Source organism: Periplaneta americana, chromosome 3, assembly GCF_040183065.1.
Source record: "Periplaneta americana isolate PAMFEO1 chromosome 3, P.americana_PAMFEO1_priV1, whole genome shotgun sequence".
Classification (NCBI taxonomy): Eukaryota; Metazoa; Arthropoda; class Insecta; order Blattodea; family Blattidae; genus Periplaneta; species Periplaneta americana.
Window position 1 is genome coordinate 1,915,030 of NC_091119.1, and position 15,970 is coordinate 1,930,999.

The following is a 15,970-nucleotide window of genomic DNA, read 5'->3' on the forward strand; positions in this document are numbered from 1 at the left end:
TAAACTAATCAAAACAATATTACAGTACACAACAAAGTTACCTAGGTACTGTATCTGTTTTAAGTGTAACTAATATTACATAACGAAAATTATCACATTATGCTTTTAAGGTGATATTTGTGAGCAACTTCCCATCATCAGAATATTAAATTATTTTCTCGAAATCTGCTGAAGCTATAGAGCTGACATTTTTACAACACATGGACACATATCTTTGGCTTATGATGTAACAGTAGTTGCTTTGTTAATTCATTTCCTTACAAACAATTTCCATGCGAATATTTTCAAAATTTTCAATACACTATCTTCAGTAATACGTATATACGGTATATTAGATTTACGAAAACATTCTGTAAGGCTACTAAATAAATAGGCCTATATCTGAAAATTTCACTTTTCTATACGAAAAGTTGAGAAAATATTTCTTTTGAATAAAAAAATCAAACTTGTGAAAAATGAGCATTAAAATTAAAACTTATACATTCTTTAATGCACTTATACTTCTCAGGCAAATCTAAAAATTACCATGGATGCAGTTTTAATAAGTTCTCTTCCCTTTATCCATTGAATCAGTGCTGGCCATCCCTGAATATAGCTCGACCAAGCGGCATATACCACCTCTTTCGTCTGTCTCTTTCCTTTTCGCTGTAAAGCGTTCAGGCTCTCCTGGGCTCTAAAGCGCGCGCTTGCTCCTGTGGGCATCAATTGAGATACCTAGCCTACAGAGTCATTTACGAGGATTTACCATCACTTATGCAGATTATTTCCGAATACATTCTGAGAAAAAAATGTCATCTAAACATGTGTCCTAGTCTTAATATTTTCAGAATTACAATACTTTGAATTTGTTTGTAAAATACCAGTTTTTTGTTTGTTTTAAGAGTAAAAGAATATTACAAATTCAGGATAAACTATTCAGCAGTATCATTTCTTTAATTAGCTAGTATTATGAAGCTAAAAGTGTGTTGTGAATTCCACAGTTGATTCGTAAAGATTTTTATTTTTCGATTTTTAACTACAAAATTACATTTTCTTACGCATTAATCATAACAATTGTTACAAATCACGCCACTCTTGTAAATTCTTTAAGACTGTACATTAGGATGCATAATTAAAGTTCCTAAAGTCGTATGTTTTGTAACAATTTGTGTGGTAAATGCGTAAGATTGATGTAATTTTAGTTAAAAATTGAAAAGCAAAATCTCTACAAAGCAATTCACAACAAATTTTTCGCTTCAGAACACTAGCCAATTAAAGAAACGATACTTCTGAATAGTTCATTCTCTATTTGCAATGTTCTTTTACCCTTAAAACTAAAGAAAAACGGTATTATACTAACAACTTCAAATTAGTGCAACTCTGAAAATATTGAGATTAGGACAAATGTTTATATGGCATTTTTGCTCATAAATAAGCTCCGTAAGTGGCGATAAATCCTCGTGAATCACCCTGTATGTGTCCCTTCAGTCTAACCCGATTTCGCAAAAGACTGACTCGCGCTCCGAGGTGTCTTGCGTTGGGCCATTCGTCTTCGCAAGCGACATATTTACAAATGGGTGATCGAACTTGATCCGTGTCTGAGCTGTCTCTTGAGTGCTTCAATAAAACAGAAATGCAAAAAATCACTTGAGATGCGAAACAGTAATTCCCTTCTTGCACCCAACCCCCAATCCCTCCCTGTGTCTACAGCTCCTTAACAATTGTCTTCATAAATCATGTTGAGAGTAAAATGGCGTCGTGGGGGGGGGGTGACGGGTCGTTGGTTTTGTGAAGATGATGACAGTGGCGATAAGAAGAAGAAACCTGCCGCGAAGGACTGAGTAGGCTTCACGGAGCTGCATTACGCCACGTGATGGATCGGGAATTTGCGGGGATTACGAGAATCAGTTCGTGGCAACTCGAGCCTTCTACAGCACAGACTGCAGGCACAACTAGGTGCAAATTAAAACAGATATTAAGACATGCAGAACGAGTAAAATTTATTTATATATTTAACCTGGTAGAGATAAGGCCATCAGGCCTTCTCTTCCCCTCTACCAGGGGATTACAACTACAATATTAAGAATACAATTGCAATTAATATTAAATTTAGAAATACAATAAAAATCAAAGTACTAAAAGATTAACTGATTAATAAAAGCTAGACAGTTTATTGTAAAAGTTAAGAAGAGAGAAGCATTTCCTTTACTGATTAAGTAAAAATTAAACCTACTCTAGGCAGTAAGAAAATACTTAATAACAGTGGCTGCTCGTGATAAAATATTATGTGTGTTCACAATTTTATGGTTCCAAAATCGAAGAGAATTTGAAATTGTAAAGGGTGCGTCAGAAAGAACGGATGGATTTCAAACTATCGATACGCAACGAGGAGAGAGATATAGTGAGGGGGACCACGACTGTTGGGTCAGCCATAGAATGCAGTTTCAGTTGAGAACATGGTGTTGGTCTGGTGTACAACGTGCTTTCATCGTAGAGACATTTTTGAAAAATGAAGAGTCTGTGATCGCCACTCAGGACTCATGGATGTGGCTTCATTTCGTAACACAAGTTCAACATTAAAGAAGAAATCACCTGCAAATGTGGAGAGAGACACTAGGTTTTCCAACTACCTCAAAGATCAGCCCGCAAACATGCTATCGCACTGAGATTGTCCGAGGCTACGGTAAGATCTCGCGCCCTGCGACTTCTTTCTTTGGGACCATTTGAAGGCGTAAGTTTGTAAACATCGATCACATACACTGGACGAACTGAAGACAGCGATTCGTGAAGAAATCGTGGCAATTGCACCAGCTATGATGTGAAAGTGATGGCGAACATCAGAAAACGCCTCGATGCCTGTATTGAAAGTCAAGGACATCATATGGATAATGTTGTTTTCCATAAATAAACTGCAGGTATTGGTGAATGTGTTGATAACAATAATTTTTTGATTTGATGAATCCTTACAATTTTCTTGCCATGTGAAATCCATCCGTTCTTTCTGACGCATCCTATATGTTTAGTCTAATATGAAATGTCATGATTCCAATGTTTCACTATCGAAAAAAACCGTATATAAATTCAAAACGACATATAATAATAATAATAATAATAATAATAATAATAATAATAATAATAATAATAATACTAATAATAATAATAATAATACTAATAATAATAATACTAATAATAATAATACTAATAATAATAATACTAATAATAATAATAATAATAATAATAATAATAATACTAATAATAATAATAATACTAATAATAATAATAATAATAATACTAATAATAATACTAATAATAATAATAATAATAATACTAATAATAATAATAATAATAATAATACTAATAATAATAATAATAATAATACTAATAATAATAATAATAATAATACTAATAATAATAATAATAATAATAATAATACTAATAATAATAATAATAATAATACTAATAATAATAATAATAATAATAATAATAATAATAATACTAATAATAATAATAATAATAATACTAATACTAATAATAATACTATTAATAATAATAATAATAATAATAATAATAATAATAATAATAATAATAATAATAATAATAATAATACTAATAATAATAATACTAATAATAATAATACTAATAATACTAATAATAATAATACTAATAATAATACTAATAATAATAATACTAATAATAATAATAATACTAATAATAATAATAATAATACTAATAATAATAATACTAATAATAATACTAATAATAATACTAATAATAATAATACTAATAATAATAATACTAATAATAATACTAATAATAATAATAATACTAATAATAATAATAATAATAATAATACTAATAATAATAATAATAATACTAATAATAATAATACTAATAATAATAATAATAATAATAATACTAATAATAATAATAATAATAATACTAATAATAATAATAATAATAATAATACTAATAATAATAATAATAATACTAATAATAATAATAATAATACTAATAATAATAATAATAATAATAATAATACTAATAATAATAATAATAATACTAATAATAATAATAATACTAATAATAATAATAATAATAATAATACTAATAATAATAATAATAATAATAATAATAATAATAATACTAATAATAATAATAATACTAATAATAATAATAATAATAATACTAATAATAATAATAATAATACTAATAATAATAATAATAATAATAATAATAATACTAATAATAATAATAATAATACTAATAATAATAATAATAATAATAATAATAATAATAATACTAATAATAATAATAATACTAATAATAATAATAATAATAATAATAATACTAATAATAATAATAATACTAATAATAATAATACTAATAATAATAATAATACTAATAATAATAATAATAATACTAATAATAATAATAATAATAATAATAATACTAATACTAATAATAATAATACTAATAATAATAATAATAATACTAATAATAATAATAATAATACTAATAATAATAATAATAATAATAATACTAATAATAATAATAATACTAATAATAATAATAATACTAATAATAATAATAATAATAATAATAATAATAATACTAATAATAATAATAATAATACTAATAATAATAATAATAATAATAATAATAATAATACTAATAATAATAATACTAATAATAATAATAATAATAATAATACTAATAATAATAATACTAATAATAATAATACTAATAATAATAATAATACTAATAATAATAATAATAATAATAATAATACTAATAATAATAATAATACTAATAATAATACTAATAATAATAATAATACTAATAATAATAATAATAATAATAGTAATAATAATAATGAAACTCAGTCTTTCTATTTCCAATTTTTCCTGGTAAGCCAGTTTACCCAGTTCTTTACTGTTCCAAATTTCATTGAACAGAGTTCATTGTTTACGTTTGTTAATAATGAATACATACCACAGTCCCGTTATTTACAAACGCGTGTGTTCAGTAATATATTTTGATTCACAACACACTGATACACTATAGCCTATACCAGTACTGTAATCCCACTCGCATAGATTGATTGCTATAAATACATGCCAGTAAATATTGTTCCTAAATATTTTACACAACCATACAGATACTTAAATTCATACCACCACCACAGTCAGCCAGCACGTGTTTGAAAGCCAAACTATGCGATTATGCCGACACTGAAGTATAGTAATTCACAAACTACACTCTCGTAGCAGCACTGTACACACATCTACGTAAAGTAAACGTTCCTACAGTCAGATGCTGACATCTACAGGCTTTTAAATGTCCTCCTCGAGATATAGCACGTGAACGATACGATAGGCACCGATGCACCTGACATCTGTAGGATACATACTCATCATGTTCACTGAACGCTTTGTGCTCTTGACGAGTCAAAAGCGGCCAGCTGAAGACAATTTTCTCCCGCGCATGCGTGAAATTCCTGTAACCATCTCGAAAAGAGCACGGCTTGTAAGTGAACGGATGTTGCCAAGTTTACATAAGAAGTTTATGCAAGATGCAGGAAGTTTAAAATACTCGATTCTGATATTATACGTCCCCACTACGTCAATACGGTATCAAATAATAAAACTGGTCGTGCATTAATGGAAACAAGGTGTTCACTTGCTCTTGTGCTCTTATTGACGCACCGCCACTGCTTAATAAGCTTGCTTTTGAACGCTACTAAATTCCGACAGTCTCTGATGTCACTGGGTAGGGTATTCCACAAGCGCGAGAGCGAGATTGTGTTTGATGATGAATACGATGATGTCTTATGTGTTGGTATGGCTAGTATGCGGCTATTTTGCGTGCGTGTGAAGAGATTATGATATGATGACAGGTAACTGAAACGGGAGGCAAGGTAGGTAGGTGTAGAGGTGTGAAGGACTTGGAAAAGGAGAACAAGAGAATGAAAATTTCTACGTTCGTTAAGCCGTAGCCAGTTTAGAGTTTGGAAGGATGGGGTAATGTGGTCAGCGCGACGGACATCGCAGACGAAGCGAACACAAGAATTATGAACACGTTGCAACTTTTGCGACTGGTTGACATTGACACACTTGTAACATTACATGCGTAAAGCCCGGACGAGAAGTTATGGCATCGGCGCGAGGGACGCATTTTAGTTCGTTTGCTTGGACTCGCCCTCACACTCAACTGGAGGGGTGTTTGGTTAGTTGGTTACTAGCATTCCGAGTGTTCAGATCGTTCTGCTACTACCGCTATTGCTAATACTGAAAACATTGTCCTTCTGAACGCCCTCATTATGGCATTGTCTAAGGTGTGAAATCATAGAGTAGTTCATAGTCAAGGACATGAAATAGCATACAATGTATGGAAATTTATGTCAGAAGAGGCTGTAAACGGAATACCAATTCCATTGAAAAGCGTGTTTGCAAGGGTACTGGCTGCCACTGGTATTTCAAAGCGAACCTTGGCAAGAATCAGGAAAGAAGGGGAAATATTGAGGCAGGAACAGCAGATCTTTCTCCAGTCCGGAAAAATCACAGCCGAAGAAGAAGATTGTTGCAGCTGTAGACAGTTTTGATGAGGAAGTCATAAGAAGACTCATTTATAATTTCAACGCTACTCATAAGCAGAGGCCGACTCTGCAATCGCTTCTTCCAAGAATGGATATCGGTTTATGATTATGTGAAGAAAGTAGAGAACAATTACATTGAAAGTGAGCACGTGATGGACAGTATTTTGGAGAACATTTCCATAAACTTAGGGACATCTGATTCCAGCACAGATCAGTCGTCTGATTCGGACGGAGAATAAGAATGTAAAGATGGAATAGCGAGCGTAATTCCATTAGGCACCTTCGGACTCTTGAGTAGGAAAGTGCTGATACTGAGGTAAGACGAATGTTTTTGGAAAGAGATGAAACGGATATGCCTGCCGCTCTGAGCATGAGAACCGTAACCCAAACAACCCCCACTCCTCTACCCTGCTGGCCGGCAATTTAAAACTTCGCGCATTTTGGTGCCATAACATCTCGTCTCAGCTCTACGTCCGCTGCTGATAAATGTCTTTACTTATATCGAAGTGAAGGCTGTAAACAGAGGGTGGGGGTACGTTGCCATGGTTACGCTTGAGTGGAGGCAGGGGCATGTGTCGCGACACAGCTTTTGGCGATCACTGGTCTACAGTCAACCCAGCTCAGTTAATTTCGCAGCAATGCAGTACAAACTTGAACATCGAATGTGTAAGACAGGTATGCTCATTCTCTGACTCCCGATTACGTTCTGTAATCGCAACCTTCGAGTGTAGAGCGTGCTGTTCCTCGTTCGAAGCTCGACGGATGGCTGCAGAAGGCAGTTCAACTACTTAGTAAACGCACGAACAGTGCGGGACAACGACAGTCAAAACCTTCTGTAAGCAAACGATCATTCCGTACAGTGTGGGAGGAAGACTATTTTTGTTGTGCGTTCAGTGAAAACGGAAAGTGATTACTATATTGTAAGGTGCTGTCAGGAATACTACTGAGCAACATAAAACGACATTATAGGCTCTGCTACCCAGAACATGCCGACGTAACAGGGAAGCTGTTTTCTGTAATATAGCCTATTTTCATATACCAACATTATTATTATTATTATTATTATTATTATTATTATTAGACCTATTATTATTACTATTATTATTGTTATTGTGGTAATTTTATTCCAGCAGAAATAGATATTTTTATAAAATGATTTTTCAGGGGTGCAACGTGCACTACAGCTTCAAGAATTGAAAGCACTTCATGAAAGGCCAAAAACTGAAGAGAGTCGAACAATTCAGAGTCTATGTTTTGGAGCAAGTTAGCCTATGTAGTATGTTAGGAATTAGCTAAGACACTAAAACCCTTCACGGATGGTGAACTTGTAAAGAGATGTACGGTGCCTGAACAAAATATAGTTAATTATGTCTCTGTACTGCAACAGTTCAAATGTGAATTCACAGAACATAGATTTAGTGATTTTAGACGTATGGAGAATGATATTAGTATTTTTGTTAATCTTTTCATAAATTTAGCACAATCCGTGAGAGTGCAGTTCCAGGACGAGTTAATTGATTTACTAAGTAACGTAGAATTCAGAACTAAATGCAGAGAATACGACTTGACAAGCATAGAATTATTTTAAAAATAAACAAAACTAAATATTACAAGATGAGCTGATTCGCTGCCACTATGTTAGCTACCTTCGCCTCGACATATGTTGCGAACAATTATTTTCGAGAATGAAGGTTACTAAATCCAAACATAGATCCCGATTAACAGATGAGAATCTTTAGCGCATTGCAGTAAATTCGTTGGAAATAGATTCCCGATTACTTGCAGAAAAGAATGCAGATGTTGAATAGACCCCAAAGTAGACTATATGGTGGAATATGAAAATGATATTATCTATGATATTATTATATCATAACTATATTAAATATAATAAATAATGTAATAACTGAATATTGCACTGTATACGCTTTCCTTTTTCAAATTCAGTTTATTATCCATATTTGTAAGAGTGTAAGAACTATGCTACGGGCGGTGCTGCAATGTACAGTGCAATGTATGTAGTTGCGGAGCCCAGTCCGTACACTGTGGCCCAATTGTATAAAACTCCCTGACTAAAGATCAACTTTGATCGAAGATCGAAAAGTAAACCGAGTTCAGACACTTTTTCTATTGTATAAAATTTTACTGCGATCAAATTACCTTGGTTCAAATGCAATCTAAGTTCACGTGAAAAGGATTTGGCAACATCGCATAAACAGGTGAAATACGTGATGCGCGGACCATGTTATACAGGTTTGTTCAGTGTTGCCAATCTAGCGATTTTAACTCTTTTTCAACAGCAATTTCTTTTAACTTTTATATTGCTTAAATAGGGATTTAGTGACCTTTTTAGCACCCCATAGTGACACAGTTTAATCTTTCTTTGTTGATAATGAGAAATCTAGCGACTTTACAACTACTTTTTCGCGACTTTCCGTATTACACTCTGTTGGAGACACTGGTTTTTTTTTTGCAATGTAAATAATGGCGGACAATAAGGAGAAGGTTGACTGTTCTCCGAGTTGTTATCATGTTATGGTGTTTGATACTGCTAAACATAATAAAGCTTTATAAAACGACAATTTTCGTTTAGTAATACAGTTAATTGAACATTTATGAATGTACCTATCACATCCATTAATAATTAATGGTTGTTATAAACATAATATAATTATAGGTTATGTTATTGGATACTGCTGAACACGATAGATCCTTATAAAATATAAGAATGTTTATGTATTAAGGCAAGAGATTGAAAGAAATATATATATATATAAATGTACCTATCATATCTATTAATATTAATAATAATAGATATTTTATTTGCACAATCTGTCACTCATATATTTCAAACAGAAAAGAAATAACTGAACTTGGATCATCTAACTTAATCGGAGAAATTTCTTCAGTCAAAGTTGACTTCAGTTTGAGACAAATTAATCTCAGATTAGACTTTATAGAACACAAAATTCCAAGTTCAGCAGAAACAAGGATCAATTTAACCTCTGATCTAAGATTAAATGGTTTATACAATCGGGCCTGTGTGTGTTATGCAGTGCAGCATCATCCGTGTAATCGGCGCTTTTACAATTTTGAGCAAGACTTCAGGCGCGCTGAACCACCGCCGGGTGGCTGTTACTCGTTCATGTCTCTCTTGGAATGGCGCCGTGTTAAGCTACTCATAGACTTGTTTTCATTCTACATTTTATTCCAAGAAGCTTTCAATTTCTGAGAGTATTCGAAGTCGAACTTCAACGTTGGTAAGAAATGGCCGACACGATTTCCTTGGAGCTCTCTATCGCGGACAGGTTTATTTTACGGTAGACCCCGAGAAAAACCCTGTTTTGTCCACTACAAAAGTCCACCCAGACTTGGCCGGGGATGGAACCCAGGCCGTCTGTATAGAAAGCCAGCGCACAAGCCACAGACACGACTAGGAAAATTAGTAAGTGATGCGTCCTTGTTGCACTGAACAGCTGTGCCAACACAAACCGCAATGTCTTCAATCACTCGTCGACTGAAGTGTTTCGTCTATTCCATTCAATTAATTTCGAACTCCAAAGTCGGAAGTTCAGCAGCTTAGAGCTCTAAATAGTTCACTTAGCCAGTGCGCCCCTATGACAGCTCTTGACTGGCAGGTAGAGATACCCTGCATCAGTTGGAAGAAAGGTGTTCACATCGTACTGAACAGATTATGAAAGCAGATTAGATATTAGAGACTATTACCTAATGGACTATATACTATTATTTTTCTTTCTTAGAAATTAGCTTATTATTTTTAAAATATATTAAATATAATGAATTGTATCTTTCAGTTACAACTTTATATTAAGGGGAGGCAGAGGTGAATATTTCAAAATCCACAAAATTTATCCGATTTGTTTGAAATTGATCATGGATACTAAGTATGTTATTAGTAATGGACATACCAAGTTTCAACTTTCTAAGTACAATAGTTCTATAAATATTAATAATTTTATAAAACTTTATATCGTTTGATATGAAATGCTCCATGCAACATATTGTAAGAAATTTTCAATATTTCTTTTTATTTATATGTTCAGAGAAGGTATATAAATATTGATAAGTATTAGTTTATTATGGGAATAATATAGTAATACAGTTATCTTGGTTTTGATTTCATACTTTTAAGGACACAAAATCAAAAACTAACATCGGAATATCAAAATAAAGATAATAAAAATGGAAAAAACCAAATTTTCATTTTTTCTTCAGTTTTGCAAATAAAGATTTCAGGTATAAGTTGATTTGAATAATTTTGAGGGAAAAATTGTTCCGGGGCCGGGTATCGAACCCGGGACCTTTGGTTAAACGTACCAACGCTCTATCAACTGAGCTACCCGGGAACTCTACCCGACAACGATCCAACTTTTTCCTCTATATCCACAGACCTCAAAGTGGGCTGACAACCGTCAAGCAACCAACATTTTTATTTCGTCTATCATTTTATATTACTTCCCTTAAGGTATATGTACACCTTTACATACAAAAAATTTTGTTTTGCATAATTTTGCTCTGTAAAATGTTTATACAATTGAGAATGGTACCAGAAAGAGGATGAAGTGAACAGATCCCTTGAAATTATGTCTAAATTGTTTATAACAATTATTTTCTTTACAATTTTGACATGCAACTTGAAACATGATAGCCCATGCAGTTTTTAAGATAGAGCCACATTTTTATCACTGTTTCATAGTTAAAACTACTCTTTAATGCCTGACATAGAGCTATTTTTTATTTTCATTTACATTAATTAAATATTACCATATATGTAACTTATACTAATATTTTATGTTGCATAAATCATGTAAAAAATCCATAGATAATTATTAACTACATTAATGTTATTTTACTCGTTGTCAGGCACTGAGGGACATTTCAAGCTTCAAAATGCCACCAATATCTTCTTGGTATCACCATATTTGACTCAGATATCATCTTTAAAAGAATTAAATATTCTAAAATTAATATTTGCAGGAAATGAGCCACAAACTTTCAGAGCCTAGAAGACTCCATCATCATATGTCACCCCTTAAGCAGCTTCATGTCGGTCCAGTTTCAGCTTCTTTCTGCCTCTCAAATACCTCCTCCTTGTTTTAACTTCAGGTGTTGAATGTTTTTTGGCATTTTTGTCTCTATTTCCATTGATGCAACAAATCCTGTGATGGTGCTTGTCCCAGGGTTTATGCTCATCGTTCTCAGAATTTTAATTTCTCCTTTTGGACCCTTATTAAAACGACGTACATCACTGACACACAAATTTACAGTTTTATGACTAACAGTAAAAGATTATAAATTACTTCATTATGTAAAAACGTGTTTTCAATCTAATGATCATGCCCTGATATCTGTGCATCTATTTTGGGACTTGAAAGAAGTTTATTTTACAAGCAATGCTGGACGAGGGGATTGACTGCTACGAGGATCACTTCAAAAGTAATCCAGAATATTTATTTAAAAATTACATTTTTAACCTACAACTTTGCTATTTTCATAGAATGTAGATACATCCTTCAGGAACAATACGTCACTTTTCCACATAATCCCGCACCTTTCAACTGCCTTACGCCACCTTGGAATGAGGGCCTGTATACCTGCACGATAAAAGTCTGAACCAACACGTCTGAGCTACTCTCTGGCGCCACTCACGGGAACGACTTAAATTAAATTTGAATACAAGGGGGAAGGATGTATCTGTGACCTCCATACATTGCAAAGGTTTAGAATAAAAAATAAATAAAAAAAAATGTTGTGCATTACTTTTGGAGTGATCTTCGTAGAAGTGACCGTGGCTGATGACGCAGAATTTTGGAAAATGGGACTTATCTTAAAAACCATGGGACATAAATAGAAAATTCTTATATAAAATTAAAGGGGAGAAAATTCTCTACTAAAATAGTTATATTTTGAAAATTTTAATTTTTCATCATTTTTTGCGTTTTGTGGGCGTGTTCATAACGCGTGCGTCCGCTTCATTTGTAATGTTCGATACTATGATCATAGCTCACCTTCTTTCGAGAAGTTATCATGGCTTAGGTTACATGAGAGGAGAAATCTGCACTCACTTTCTCTCTTATATCGCATTATGCACACTTCATCCCCTATTATTTATTCGCCCGTTTTCATACTCTCTCTCGCTATCATAATATTAATACTCGATCACAACGCGATAACGCGTTAGAAATTCCACTTCACACATCATCTCTGTATCCCTCATCTTTCACTGTTGCTACCTCTCGTCACTGGAACTCTCTGCCTCCTGAAGTCAAGGGCTGCCGAACATTGAAATCTTTCAAATCCAAGTTAGAAAATTATCTTATGACGAGTTGCCAAACTAACTTACTATTATGACAAGTGTTGTATTGCATGTTTTCACGTATTCACATTTTTTTATGTTCTAGTGATATTTAACTTATTTTATATTTTTGTTTTCATATTTTTCGATAATGTGATAAGTTGAGCTATATATAATCATAATTTTCCTTACTGTGTGTACTTAAAAATATTGTATTCATTGTATGCCTTGTATTGCACTATTTTATTACTATTATTATTATTATTATTATTATTACTACTATTCTTATTTTTTATCATTAATATTATTATTATTATTATTATTATTATTATTATTATTATTATCAATAATAGTCTAACTTTTTTTATACTTAATACGTTATATGTCTCATTTATTTTTACCTGCTGTTCACATTTTATTATGCTTTTTTCTTTCTTTCTGTATGTTATATATTATGTCTGATTTCTCCTTACTTGTTGTTTACATTTTATTATTATTATCTTATTCAGTTTTGTGTGTAAAATTGTAGTGTATTTTGTAAATTTGTAGTGTTTTTTGTAACGCAGTTTTACTCCTGGTTGAGTGTTAGAGAAGGCCGTATGGCCTTAACTCTGTCAGGTTAAATAAATCGTTATTATTATTATTATTATTATTATTATTATTATTATTATTATTATTATTATACCTTAATTTTCCATTTCTTAGTCCATTCATCCTTCTCGATCTCCAGTGCAAACACCGTGACATGACATAAAATTAATGTACGTCCCTTAATTGAGACTGTGGCTCATGTAAACAGAAATTGTATTATTTTGTACACAGTGACATGTTAATTTCATTAGCATCGAGGTTCCCACAAGTAAGTACAGACCTACACGTGTGCCGTGTTTGTTCTCTCTGGTGCATACACAACTAGCACACGCTGTTTGACTGGGACTCGTGTGTTCTTCAACATCACCGAGGCGATGAGGGTCACCTTACCACGGCGCTCTATTAGCAATAAACAGCGTAATACAAACTTCGTTAAAGCGTAATATACATGCACGTGTAATCATAATAGTGGTCATCATCTACTTTTAAAACTGGGCCGTTTAACTTTTCTACCCATACTGCTGTTAACTTAGAAAGCATGTTGGAAATATTCAGATTGTCAATTAATATAGATAAACGCAATATAATATTTGTTACTCAGTCAAATGACAAATAAATGTAAAATAATGACTTATATTATATGGTCATTGAGTTTTATATACATGAGCTACAAATTGCAAACGTTTTCGCCCATTCGGGCATCTTCAGGCACAATTATACAATATCTCAATATCAAACTGTGTAGCCATTACATTGGTGGTAGATAAACTGTTTAAGATTAATGGTGTACAACATCTCCATAATTAAAATGTAATATTACAGGTCATAAAATTAAAATAAAGTTAAAAACCACGTAGTGTTGTAATTAAACTTCATAATATTCTGTGGAACTCTTGTTCAGTAGAGTCCAATGAGTGATGTATTATGTCTGAAATATATAAATAATACGAAATAGAAATAATAATAATAATAATAATAATAATAATAATGTTTTATTTTCGCTGGCAGAGTTAAGGCCATAAGGCCTTCTCTTCCACTCAACCAGCCTTAATCAATACAATACATAAATTTAAATTACAAATATTTTCACTACACTTAAAAGGTTCTCCAGCAATAATCTTCACTACACATTTATTTAAATTTAGATAAATCTATAAGGTAAAGTAGTAACTTAATTTATGAGCTAATTTAATATTTGAGATAGCTAGTAAAATTATGAAAATTAATTTAATATAAGCTTACTAGGACTATGTTATAGGGAGAATATATATATTTCTATTTCTATAATGAGAATATTAATGTAATTGCCATTAGAGGTTTTGTAAATCTATTTAGAGAAATTAAAGATAATAATAATAAGAATGGACAGATGTTAGTTTCATTATAAGTAACAAATATTAATCAGCAATTCATCTGTTAAGTAAGAATTTATGTAATTTTTACCTAAATGAAGCTATTGTCCAACAACCCCTTAACAAATGTAAAAGTGTAATCGGATTGGATAATACACGAACACACACTTCCCCCACGTCATACTAGCCACAGTTCCAACAGCAGCAGGTCGTCTCACGTCTACGTCCATAATTTAGTCTTCCAAATAGTTTTTCAAATTCTTCAAAATTTTTATTTATTTATTATTTCATTACAGATTACTACTTCAAACATAGGATGTTTTATAGTGATCTATACAGTTGCCACGTTCAAACGACGTGAGTACTTTCAATTATCCATTTGTTTAAATAAACAAACAAGTAAATAAATAAATAATTTAAATAAATAAATAAATAACTCTCAATTACATTCACATTCTTTATAAATGAGAACTACCAATTCGTTAATAGTACATTATTCAACGAGCCTGTAATGGTACAGCTCGACCAAGTTAAGTCTGCGAGCCGAGAGGGGAAGTTGGAGGCAGTTCTGTAGTGAAAGGAGGCGGTAACGAGAGGAGACCAGTACAGTCTCATATGACAGCAAAGTTTTCCTACTACGCTTCAGTCCATAGAGCGGTAACAATTTAAGACGCTTTGAAATAGACTGTACTTCTACTTCTGCTTGACAGTGAGGCTTGGCGTTCTGATTGGCTAGCGTGGAGAAAGTTGCATGAGGGGGGAGACAGCGTAACTGTTGCCTTTATCTGAAGACAAGGACAACAAGTGCGTGCGCTCCGTAGTGTATTTTAAACGATGTGCACACGTTGAAATCTGAGCGTCAAGTGACTTATGTGGCAAGTGTGTTTTCCCTCTACATTCCATCCCGATATCTCCACTCGTAGACTTGACTTGGACAAGCTGTAGTAATTAAGACGCGAGTATGTTTGTTTATGAAACGAGCGCAAGCGAGTTTCATAATTTTCATACGAGCGTCTTAATTATCATTACAGGCAAGTTTCATACGACTTTTTATGCTCGACCATATTTCTAACTTGAAATTATTCATAAGTATTCATGTTATGGTTATGTAAGTGAGGAACGGATTTGACCTGAATTGTG

At 32.1% G+C, this 15,970-nt stretch overlaps 1 protein-coding gene across 1 annotated transcript in view; it reads left to right on the top strand.

The window, feature by feature from the left end:
- Nucleotides 1-15,970, top strand: part of LOC138695751 (allatostatin-A receptor-like) — an 865,724-nt gene that overhangs the window by 658,231 nt on the left and 191,523 nt on the right. The window lies entirely within an intron of this gene.